The following is a 12,409-nucleotide window of genomic DNA, read 5'->3' on the forward strand; positions in this document are numbered from 1 at the left end:
TATTTGTGCAAGTGGAAGATAGTAGCCTTAAGCATAGCATGAACATGAGTCAACATGACTACAATCAATGGATTTACTTCCTTGGACTGAACTTGTAACAAAACAAGATGTTGATGGGCTTACATATTAAAATATTAAGGAAAATTCTGCCACCTGGGGTGAGAAGAAAGGTCATATTAAATTGAAATCTTTCCAAAAGCAAAAGGAAAGAAGAAACTGGTGGGTTATTGGCAACAAGTACAGTGTGAGGATTGCCTCTGATCTAAGCTTTCAATAATTTAGCAGGCTGTGATGATATAAAGAAGCGTTGGATGTTTCTGGTGGAAACACTCATTTATCAGCAAGATGTCTGCCTCAGATTAGAATGATGATAGAGTTGCAACAAAAAAAATACTGATAAAGATGCTTGGAGCACATTTGGGCTCATTTGAATTCTCTCTACCACTTCAGTTCCTTTTAAAGAAAAAAAATGGTGAGCTTGAATTATTTTCTACGCCTTCCCTTAATATACTTACTTGGGAGTGCTAGCTATACCAATGAAATCAAGGCCCTCACTCTTAAGTATAATCAAGAATTTGCATTATACCAGTCAAAACTCATACTTGGATTGTTCCTCCTGTGTTGCAGGTGTTCAACCTTCCTTTTCTACATCTTGGATCATACATCTCTACATCTCTGCCTCCTATTTTATCAGATGGCTACTACAAGCCAATTTTTGTTGTTGTAATTTTATAGCTGGATTACTGCCACATGCTTCATAAACACATTTTAAAAATACCAAAATACACATATTAAAATCCATTTCTATAAAAGATACATATTAAATGCATTTTAATATGTCGTGTTTTAACAGTTTTATGCTATTTATATGTTTTATTGTTTTATTATATGATTTATTTATTTTATTTACAGAATTTATATCCTGCTCTTCTCACCCCAAAGAGGACTCAAGATAGATCACAGAAATATACACGGCATACATTCAATGCCATTAAACAACCAGGACAGAGAATAGATAGAGGTTTTATGTCGGCAATTTTCCCAACTTCGGCATCCTGGAGGTTGTGTTCGATTCTGGCCACAGAGGGGTACTGTTGCTCCATCCTCTATGACAAAGAGCCTTGATCACAGACTTCCTCCTTCCTTTATTTGCTGGCATTTTTCTGGTATTTTTTCATGGTGCGGTAAAATACTTCCTTGCTTAAGCGCTGCCTAATTTCTCAACTCACAACTCATAGCTGTTTTTGAACTGCTTAGGTAGACTGTAAACTGGGCTGAAGGTTGGGTGCTTACCCCCAAGCTGGGCTTCGAACTGCCAACCTTCCAATTGGTATGATCTAATGCCACTGGTGATTAACCAGGTGTGCTAATGGATGTACTGTATTATTTTGTTAAATGTGCGGCATTGAATATTGCCAAGTTGTAAGCTGCTCTGAGACCCCTGTGGGATGAGAGAGTCCAAAATATAAATATAAGAAAAAAATATTTCTGTAAAATATGTATTAAAATACACAAAACAGAGGACCTCATTGTCTTAAAGGAGAGACTGTACAAGAGAAGGCGCTCCTTTAGGTAACCTGGACCCAAACAATGTAGGGCTTTAAAGGTCAAAACCAGTACCTTATACTTTGATAGGAAACTATTGTCAGCCAGTAGAGTGACTTTAGGATAGGTGTAACATGCTCACTCCTAGATGTTCCTATAACCCTTCTGGCTGCCATATTTTGAATCAACTGGAGTTGTGGTACAAAGGCAATCCAATGTAAAGTGCATTGCAGAAGTCCAACCTTCAGGTTACAAAAATGACTATAGAAACCACAACACTAAGCTAATTAATATACTAAAACAAATTAAATGAAACCATACATACCTTCACAGAAATAATAACGTTTGCACAGGGATAGATACATAGAGGCAGTCCTCAAGTTATGAACAAGATATTATTTATTTATTTAAAACTTTTATATCTTGATCTTCTCCACCTCCATAGAGAGATTCAGACTGGCTAACAACAGAAATTCAATGCACAAATATAACTAAAAACATCATAAAATCACAATAAGTTAAAATACAAACAGAATAAATACATATAAGATAGGTTCTGTAGGTTTCTTCTTAAGTCAGAACAGGTACATTTTTAAGTGTAACTTTACTAGATAGATAGATAGATAGATAGATAGATAGATAGATAGATAGCTTTGGATAGCAAATGGAAGGGTTAACACTCACCCTGTGGTGTTTGTTTTATTCCCGTCTGTGCCCCTGTTCAGTAGATTTCACCTCATTTTCTGTCCCTGTGATAACTGGATTTTGAAAAATGTGGCTTGTTGTGGAAACAAGGAATGGTGAGAAAGCTTCAGTGGAGACACCTTTTCCCCATGATAACTCAGGAGTGAATTTCCCTTCCTAGGGTTAGATTACGAACAGTATAGGTTTTGTAGGTTCATTCTTAAGCTGAATTTGTATGCAAGTCAGAACGGGCCAGGTGTGCCTCACCCAATTACAAGCCACAGGATTCCACAGCATTGAACCATGATAGTTAAAGATACTCTACTGTTGGCTAGAATTGCATTGGCTTATTTTGGCTAACAAATTCAGCCATTTCACTGGCTGGTTCATACCCTTCTTGCTTTGGATAAATAATGCTGTTTTGTCTGCAGACTTCTTGCCTGAGATAAGATGTTTAATCCCTTAGAACAGTGCTGTTTAGTTTTATTGGTATGTCTAGCATTTGCTATATAAATAGATGTGGGTGAGGCCAGTGATTGGTTACATTTTTCATTGCAAAAGGACTGGAGTTTTAAAAAAACCCCATGAAACAAAAAAAAAAGACAAATTTGAGGAGTTTCTTCCAGGCAGTTCTATTTTATAAAGAGGTGCCAGGGGCCCAAGGCTGTTTTGCACATAGGTGACTTCAGACTAGTTATATCTGCTTTTCCCTTCCTTCAGAAAACCTCAATTGATCAATAAGAACCAATCTCAAAATGATGGCACTGGGGGAGAGAAGGATTGCCGTATATCAGGGGTCCTCAAACTTTTTAAACAGAGGGCCAGGTCACAGTCCCTCAAACTGCATTAAGATCACTCTGACCAAAAGGTCATGAGTTCAAAGCCAGCCCGGGTTGGAGTGGGTTTCCAACCAATTGTGTAGCCTGTTGTTGACCTTTGTAACCCGAAAGACAGTTGCACCTGTCAAGTAGGAAAATTAGGTACCACCTTAAAGTGTGGGAAGGCTAAATCAACTAATTTATGAGGCCATAAAGAAGACTCCAGCAAGCACTCCAGCAAAAAACATGCGGGGAATGCGGAAGTACTTCATTAGTGTTGCAGATGGACGATGAAAGCAACAGCTCCCCTGGCAGCCAGAAAAAGTTAAATAGCCTCTGTCTATGTCTATATATTGTATATGTTGTATGTCAAAATTGGCATTGAATGTTTGCCATATATGTGTACACTGTAATCTGCCCTGAGTCCTCTGTGGGGTGAGAAGAGCGGAATATAAAAGCTGTAAATAAATAAATAAATAATAACTGTTTGGAAAAAAAATGAATGAATTCCTATGCACACTGCACATATCTTATTTGTAGTGCAAAAAAACACTTAAAACAATACAATAATTAAAATGAGGAACCAATTTAACAACTATAAACTTATTAGTAGTATTACAATAGGAAGTGTGGGCCTGCTTTTGGTTGATGAGATAGGATTGTTGTTGTTGTTGTTGTGTGCTTTCAAGTCATTTCAGACTTAGGTTGACTCTGAGCGAGGGCCGGGTAAATGACCTTGGAGGGCCGTATCTGGCCCTCGGGCCTTAGTTTGAGAATCCCTTCTGTATATACTCATGTATCCAGCCTTTTATTCCAGAGGTCCCCGGAAGCATGATCCTGCAGTTTTGGAAGTGTGAACAGTTGGATTGGGCTGGGTCTGGATCTTTTGGTATTGTGATCCAGTGCTCACATTACCACTATTCTTGTGTCACTGCCAGCAAGCAGCTCTCTCTCAGAGGCTTCTTGGTGATGTCCCATTTCTGGTGATATCACACCAGTGTGCTGAGCCATCAGACATGTGACATTGCCAGCAAGCCTATGGGGGGAAGTTGATTGTTGTTGTCAATGGCAGTAGCCAAATGCGCCCTTGTTGTGGGTGGCCAAAGGACTTTGGGGACACACTGAAACTGTATCAGAGTTGCTCCAAAGCATTGTAACCCAGATTTACCCAGTAGGTGTAGACATGACCTATGTCTTCAAGAGCACTCAAACATTGTGGGTTGGAAAATAATATACTATATGGAGAAACCAACCATTTCTGCATAGAAAATAGTATGACTATTGTGTTAAGATGTTTGACTATATGGACATTTACTTTGAGAGTGTAGGTGAACATGGTTTCCAGGTGATGTGACATTGATTGAAATTCTTTTAGTATCATACATTTGTGTAGGTTGCCACATATGATAGTATTGGGGTGGGGGGGGGGAGACTTTTGTATAAGTATACAAATATTCAATGTTTCATAAATTGAGTCATACAAGTGGATTTGTGTAACATGGGTCTAAATCCTAGAGCAGAGCCATTGAATCAATCACTTTTCTCTATTGACTCACAGCAATCAATTCAATGGATCTACCCAAAGATTCAATGGATCTACCAACAGGATTTGAACCATGAAGCTGTGCAATCCCAGATTGTGTGTAACTTATTTCTATGTACCCCCATTGCTCAAATGTATTCACTGGTTTTGCAGAGACAGACACCGTGTACTTCCCAAAGCAGAACAGAATAATAAGCAGCTACATTTGTTGATGCAATCATCCTTCCATATCCATGGATTCTGAAGCCACAGATTCAACCATCCATGGTAATGTAGGTGCATACTTAAAGTTTTGTTTTACGTAGTTTTGAAGATCAAATTAGGTAGGTGACGTTCCCCATTCTCCATACACTAAGTAAACCGATTTCTGGCATTTGTCATGACTCTTGCCAGCATAGCAGGCATTATGTTGGCAATTTCTTCCTGGATGTTGGTCTTCAAATCTTGTAGGGTCCTTGAACTGTTCACATAAACACAGGATTTCAAAAAACCCCATTGAAAAAAATCACAAGGGGCCAAATCTGGAGAGTGGGCCGGCCACTCCAAATCCGCTCAAAAAGTAGGCCTCAACGGCAAAAGCACGCTCCTCACTGTTCCAACGCATGATGGTGACTGAACTGTGTCAGGACAAAACTTTATACTCCCGCCTCTCAAACAAGACCACTAGTGCTCTGCTATGTCTAGTGCCTCACCATGTACTACCACCATATAACTAAGAAGTGTAATTTTGTACCATGTTGTTGCTGAGGTGTTATATATATATATATATATATATATATATATATAATTTTAAATTTGCATATTCATAAAAAATGAAACAAGACTATATACATGTATATATATGTATATGTGTATGTATGTATGTGTGTGTGTATACACACACACACACACAATACTACCTAACATTTATACAATATTTGTATTTTACCCTCCTCCCACCACTCCCATTATTATGTTTATTTATAACCCACTTTTCCTCTCCACAAGGAGACTAGCACGATAGTCCAAGTGATGTCACATCTATGCCACACATTATGCCCTGGCGCATGTAATATTTATTTGTTTATTTATTTATTTACAGTATCTTTATTCCACCCTTCTCATCCCAAAAGGTACTCAGAGTGGATCACAAAACTTATATACAGCAAACATTCATTGCCAGTTATACAATGACAAGACAGACAACAGATATATATATATATATATATATATATATATATATATAGGCTTTCCCATATTTCGGCATCTTTGGAGGCTGTGCTTGGTTCCAGCGAGGGATGCTGTCGCTCCCTCTCCTTGCTGAAGAGCTTTTTCTTTGTTCATAAATTCCCTCCTTTTTGTGATTGAAATACCATGCCTAAAATACCTCTCCACTTTAATGTGATTCCTATTTATCTACTCACATTTGTTTTTGAATTGCTAGGTTAGCAGAAGCTGGGCTGAAAGGTCAGGTGCTCACCCTGACTAAGGCTTCGAACTATCAACCTTCCGGTTGGCAAGATTAATTGCAGCTTGGTGATTAACCTGCTGTGCTAAAGCCCATACACATTCAAGAAATATCCTGTCTCAGCCAGAGACAACTAAAGTACCTGGATTAAGTTTCAAACCTCTGTGAAGTGAGATGACATTTTCCATCTCAAAGTACAGCAGGAATTTACTGTTCCTGATACCACTGAGAAATGCATTAGGCTGTTTACTGCTGATTGATTTGAATGTTCTCTTGATTCTAATGGAAAACATTGCTTCAAAATCTGTTGAGTCAAGTTGGCCTTTCCATAAAGTGGAGGAAGCTGAGGGCAACTAAAAGCAATGGAGTTACGAAAATAATGAGGGAAGTCAGAAATAGCCAAAGGGTGGAAACATGAACTTCAACAGATATATTATTAGGGGAGGAAAAGTATCCTTTAAAAAGTCCCACAGAACATGTGAAGAATGTAATTTGCAAGTGGGCAAAAGGTGGAAGTGGGATGAACGTTCTTGCAAAGTAGATCAGAAGCAGGTAGAATCAAAAGAAGCAAGATTCATGCCTGTAGAATCAGAAGGAGAAACCGAAGGCATTGGTGAAAGATCACACATTCATTATTACTTAACCCAGTGCAGGACTGCTGACTAATACCAGTTGGGAGGAACTTGACAAAAGGTCACTGGACAGAATGTAAGAAAATGGATGAGAGGAGGACAGAGAAACATCCTGGAACAGAACATATTAATGCTTTTATTTTTTGGAGGGGAGATATTATAATAGAACGGAGTGGAAAGGAAAGGACTTCCTAAACTTCTATGAATGCATATTCTGTCACTCAGAAAAGGAGGAAAAAACATAGAAAGCAAAGAAAGAATGAAAAGAATGAATGTAAAGAATAATGTGTGATCAAACCCTTTAAAGCAGCATTTCTCAACCTTCCTAACGCTGTGACCCCTTAATATAGTTCCTGATGTTGTGCCGACCCCCAACCATAACATTATTTTTGTTGCTACCTCATACTGTAATTTTGCTACTGTTATGAAAGATAATGTAAATATCTGATATGCAGGGTGTATTTTTGTTCACTGGACCCAATTTGACCAATATACCCAAATTGGAATACTGGTGGAGTTGGGAGGAGAATTGATTTTGTAATTTGGTAGTTACTGAAATTTATAGTTAACCTACAATCAAAGAGCATTCTGAACTCCAGCAACAATGGAATTGAACCAATCTTGGCACATAAAACTCCCAGGACCTACAGAAAATACTGGGTCTGGTGGGAATTGACATTGAATTTGGGAGTTGTAGTTCACCTACATCCAGAGAGCACTGTGGACTCAAACAATGACAAAACTTAGCAGAAATACTCAATATGCCCAACAGTGAACACTAGTGGAGTTTGGGGAAAAGAGACTTGACATTTGGGAGTTGTAGTTGCTAGGATTTAGTTAACCTAGCAACAAAGATCCGCCTAGTCAAAGACATGGCATTCCCTGTAGTAACCTACGGATGTGAGAGCTGGACCTTAGGGAAGGCTGAGCGAAGGAAGATCGATGCTTTTGAGCTGTGGTGTTGGAGGAAAGTGCTGAGAGTGCCTTGGACTGCGAGAAGATCCAACCAGTCCATCCTCCAGGAAATAAAGCCCGACTGCTCATTGGAGGGAAAGATACTAGAGACAAAGTTGAAGTACTTTGGTCACATCATGAGGAGACAGGAAAGCCTGGAGAAGACAATTATGCTGGGGAAAGTGGAAGGCAAAAGGAAGAGGGGCCGACCAAGGGCAAGATGGATGGATGGCATCCTTGAAGTGACTGGACTGACCTTGAGGGAGCTGGGGGTGGTAACGGCCGACAGGGAGCTCTGGCGTGGGCTGGTCCATGAGGTCACGAAGAGTCAGAGACGACTGAATGAATGAACAACAACAACAACAATCAAATAGCATTCTGAACCCCACCAATGAGAGAATTGGGCCAAATTTCCCACAAAGAATTCCCATGACCAACAGAAAATACTGTGTTTTCTGATGGTCTTTGGTGATCCCTCTGACACTCCCTCATGCCCCTCCCAGGGGTCCTGACCGCCAGATCGAGAAACACTGCTTTAAAGGTACAAAAGAGGGATTCAGGGGCAAGCATGTGAACCCAAATCCAATCGGTAGTCCTAGCTACATTAGAACCAATGAAATAATGGAAGTTATGGAAGGGTAGGGAAGCAGCCAAAATTTTATGGCTCTCAGCCATGCCAAAGTTTTGAGAGTGGTTTGGCTCCTCTCAGTGCACAGCACAGTGTAAGGCACACTTCTAGGGAGCCACATTAGTTTCTGGAGAAACTTGGAATGTAATGTATGAAATGATTTATTGACTGCAAGGATCCAAATAGGAGAGCCATACAATAACAGGGAAATAATCCAAGCCTCAAAAACGTTGAGGGCAGTGGGGATAATTTGGTTACCCTTACTGTAAAAAAACAATATATTATTGCAATATTGGTATGTGCAGAAGCAATTACTGCTTATCACTGTGAGAGTCACAATATATTATAGCTGTAGCAAATACCAAAATATCAAAAATATTTGACCACAGGAGGTTTTTTTGGCAAGGTTTCTTCAGAGGTTTGTCTTCATCTGAGCCTGCAAGTATGATTTCTCCCACTGGATTTCCATGGCCAAATAGGGATTTGAACTCTGTTCTCCGGAGTCTTAGGTCCTTTCCAAACAGCCTTATATCCCAAAATTTCAAGGCCAAAAATACCACAATATCTGCTTTGAACTGAGTGTGGACTCAGATAACCAGTTTAAAGCAGATATTGAGGGATTTTCTGCCTTGATATTCTGAGTTGTATTGAGATGGGAAAGCTTGGATGACTGTCCCTTTAAGAGTAGAGAATCGCCCCTCTTATATCATCAGCCCTCCCTCTGTTTTGTGTTCTGCCTCCCCATCACACTCACATGTGAAAACTTAAGAGCTGACAATATATTCATCTTACATTCATCACAAGATCAGTACTTTTTTGTTTTTAATCTGGAAAAACAACAATATCAACAAACCAAAGCCCCTTATGTTAAAGAAGATTAACACCAGTTTCAAACCATTGCTTTCCATAGGATCCTATGGTTCTGCATTAAAGCCCATAAGATCAAGAGACAGTGATCCAAGTTAAAACCACTGTTCTCCATGGGATCCTATGGTTCTGAATCAAAGCCCATAGAATACTAGAGACAGTGATCCAGATTAAAACTATTGCTGATGGTTGGGCAATGAAACAGGATAAGAAACTGTGATGGTTCCCATCCCACCTGTTTTTCAGTTATAAACATGGGAGTAAAAGTGTGATAAGAGGTAGAAATTCTGAACATGATGGCTGGCCCATGTTCAGAGTTCCCTCCTCTCAGGACATTTCTGCCATTTTTTCAGCCTTGGAACATGTGATGAGCTCTATGCCTCTCCATGCTTAAAAAGAGACTGAAGTGTCCTATTGGGGGAAATTTCTCAATGTGATGATGTCAATTGCCCAGTGCTTAAATCATTACACCATGCCGGGTCTTATTTTCTTCCATATAACATCATAGAATCATAGAATCAAAGAGTTGGAAGAGACCTCATGGGCCATCCAGTCCAACCCCCTGCCAAGAAGCAGGAATATTGCATTCAAATCACCCCTGACAGATGGCCATCCAGCCTCTGCTTAAAAGCCTCCAAAGAAGGAGCCTCCACCACACTCCGGGGCAGAGAGTTCCACTGCTGAACGGCTCTCACAGTCAGGAAGTTCTTCCTCATGTTCAGATGGAATCTCCTCTCTTGTAGTTTGAAGCCATTGTTCCGCGTCCTAGTCTCCAGTGAAGCAGAAAACAAGCTTGCTCCCTCCTCCCTGTGGCTTCCTCTCACATATTTATACATATACACATATATCATATCTCCTCTCAGCCTTCTCTTCTTCAGGCTAAACATGCCCAGCTCTTTAAGCCACTCCTCATAGGGCTTGTTCTCCAGTGAAGCAGAAAACAAGCTTGCTCCCTCCTCCCTGTGGCTTCCTCTCACATATTTATACATGGCTATCATATCCCCTCTCATCCTTCTCTTCTTCAGGCTAAACATGCCCAGCTCCTTAAGCCGCTCTTCATAGGGCTTGTTCTCCAGACCTTTTATCATTTTAGTCGCTCTCCTCTGGACACATTCCAGCCTGTCAATATCTCTCTTGAATTGTGGTGCCCAGAACTGGACACAATATTCCAGATGTGGTCTAACCAAAACAGAATAGAGGGGTAGCATTACTTCCCTAGATCTAGACACTATGCTCCTATTGATGCAGGCCAAAATCCCATTGGTTTTTTTTGCCGCCACATCACATTGTTGGCTCATGTTTAACTTGTTGTCCACGAGGACATCTATTGATATCTCTTAACAACAACAACAACACTTTATTTATATTCCACCCTATCTCCCCAAGAGGACTCAGGGCTGATCACAGTACACATACACAGCAAACATTCAATGCCATTTTGGATAGATAGGACAGAGCCAGCACAGAAAAGAGGTATGTTGTGTTGACATCCAGCTTTTTGGCACCTTGGAGGTTGAGCTCAAATCCAGCCACAGGGGGGTGCTGTCACTCCATCCTCTACTTTAGAGCTTAGTAGAGATAATTAGCAGAGTGTTTAATTTTAGTGTATATTTATGAATAGTGTTTAGTATTTATCTAAGTATTTTCAAGTATTTACTTGTAATTGTTACTGAATTTGGAAATGCTGTTGTATTTAGTGTAATTTTCTCCCTGATGTTGCAAGATGCTGCCAGAAGTATGTACATTACAAATAAACCTATAAAGATGATGGTTTTTATTTTTTAAAGCCTAAATTATATTCTACAAATGTGAAACTTCATATCAAATGTTGTTATCACTTAAGTCAAGGACATTATGATGTTTAAGTAATGCAGTTCTCCTATTGAGCATTGTAGGTTATTTGGAGAATTGAGAGACTTCTTGAGAAAAAAAAAACCATTCATGTAGAGGATAAGGCTGAGATAAACAGAGGATGAGGAATACAAATTATTTAATTTTATTTTCCTGGATGTAGGAAATGTTTTTTATTATTTCTGGACAAAGTTGTTGAGTTTTATATAACATTTGCTTGTCTGAAGATGGCCAACATGTTCTGGAAACAGAAGGATTTGTGCCTAAAACAGCAGAGAAACATGAAAATATAAAACATATTTTGGCAAGCTAAAACATCACCAACTTTTGAATTGAATTGGCTGGACCCATCCTGCTAAAAACACAAATAACAAGTGAATTTTGTCCAGAATCAATACCCCAAATGCTGTAGCATTTTATGGGAAGTAAGCATTATGACAGAGATAATAATCACGTTAGAGAATGAATCCACCTTAAATCTGGTTGCTGCATCCTGCAGAATTCTGGGGTTTGTAGGGAGGAGCCTTTGACAGCCTTACGAAACTACAAACTCCAAAATTCTGCAGGTGTGATGCGGTAGTATATATAGTTAGAAGAGACCACAAGGGCCATCCAGTCTAGCCCCATCCCATGTAGGAACATACAATCAAAGCACTCCCAACAGTTGGCTATCAAGCTTCTGCTTAAAAACTTCTGGAGAAGAAGAACCTCACCAGGCCACCATACTTCTTTCCATTAGGAAGTCCATCCTATTATTCAGGCGGAATCTCTTATCCTGCATTTTGAATCCATAACTCATCGTCCTAGTCTCTAAAGCAATAGTAAACAATATTCCCCTTCCTCTGAGGCTGAAAGTGTGACTTGCCCAAGGTTACCCAATGAGTGTCATGGTTGAGTGGGAATTCCAACCCTGGTCTCCAGAGCTGTTCTCCAGTGCTCAAACCACTTCACCAACAATATAATTTTTTAAAAAACCCTTTACAAAAATTCCATCACCACGTGAAGTCTCAGATCTTGACTTACTAACCACAGCATTGACATGATGTCTCCTTAATTTGTTAAAGATACGTTTTATTTTATTGTATGGTCCATGGTTGAAGTATTGCTTGAACTTTATTGTGATTTTTTGAATGATATATGTGTCATTGTTTTATCACTTCACTTCAAGCCACCATAAGTACCATAGAGTATTTGAGTTAGGCTCAAAAGAACATCTATGCAATGGACTTTGTAAATATATCCGTAAAATATCTTCAAAAATTCTTTATTTAGGCCTTATATAATTCATAGTATAAATCCTCTAAAGGCAGCAGATCCTGTCTGATCTTGGAAGCTAAGTGGTTTCAGCCCTGGTTAGGACTTGGATAGGGGCCTTCTAGTTGTGCAGTGGGTTACGACACGGAGCTGCTGAAGTTGTTGACTGAAAGGTTAGCAGTTCGA

This window comes from Anolis sagrei, chromosome 3 (assembly GCF_037176765.1).
Source record: "Anolis sagrei isolate rAnoSag1 chromosome 3, rAnoSag1.mat, whole genome shotgun sequence".
Classification (NCBI taxonomy): domain Eukaryota; kingdom Metazoa; phylum Chordata; class Lepidosauria; order Squamata; family Dactyloidae; genus Anolis; species Anolis sagrei.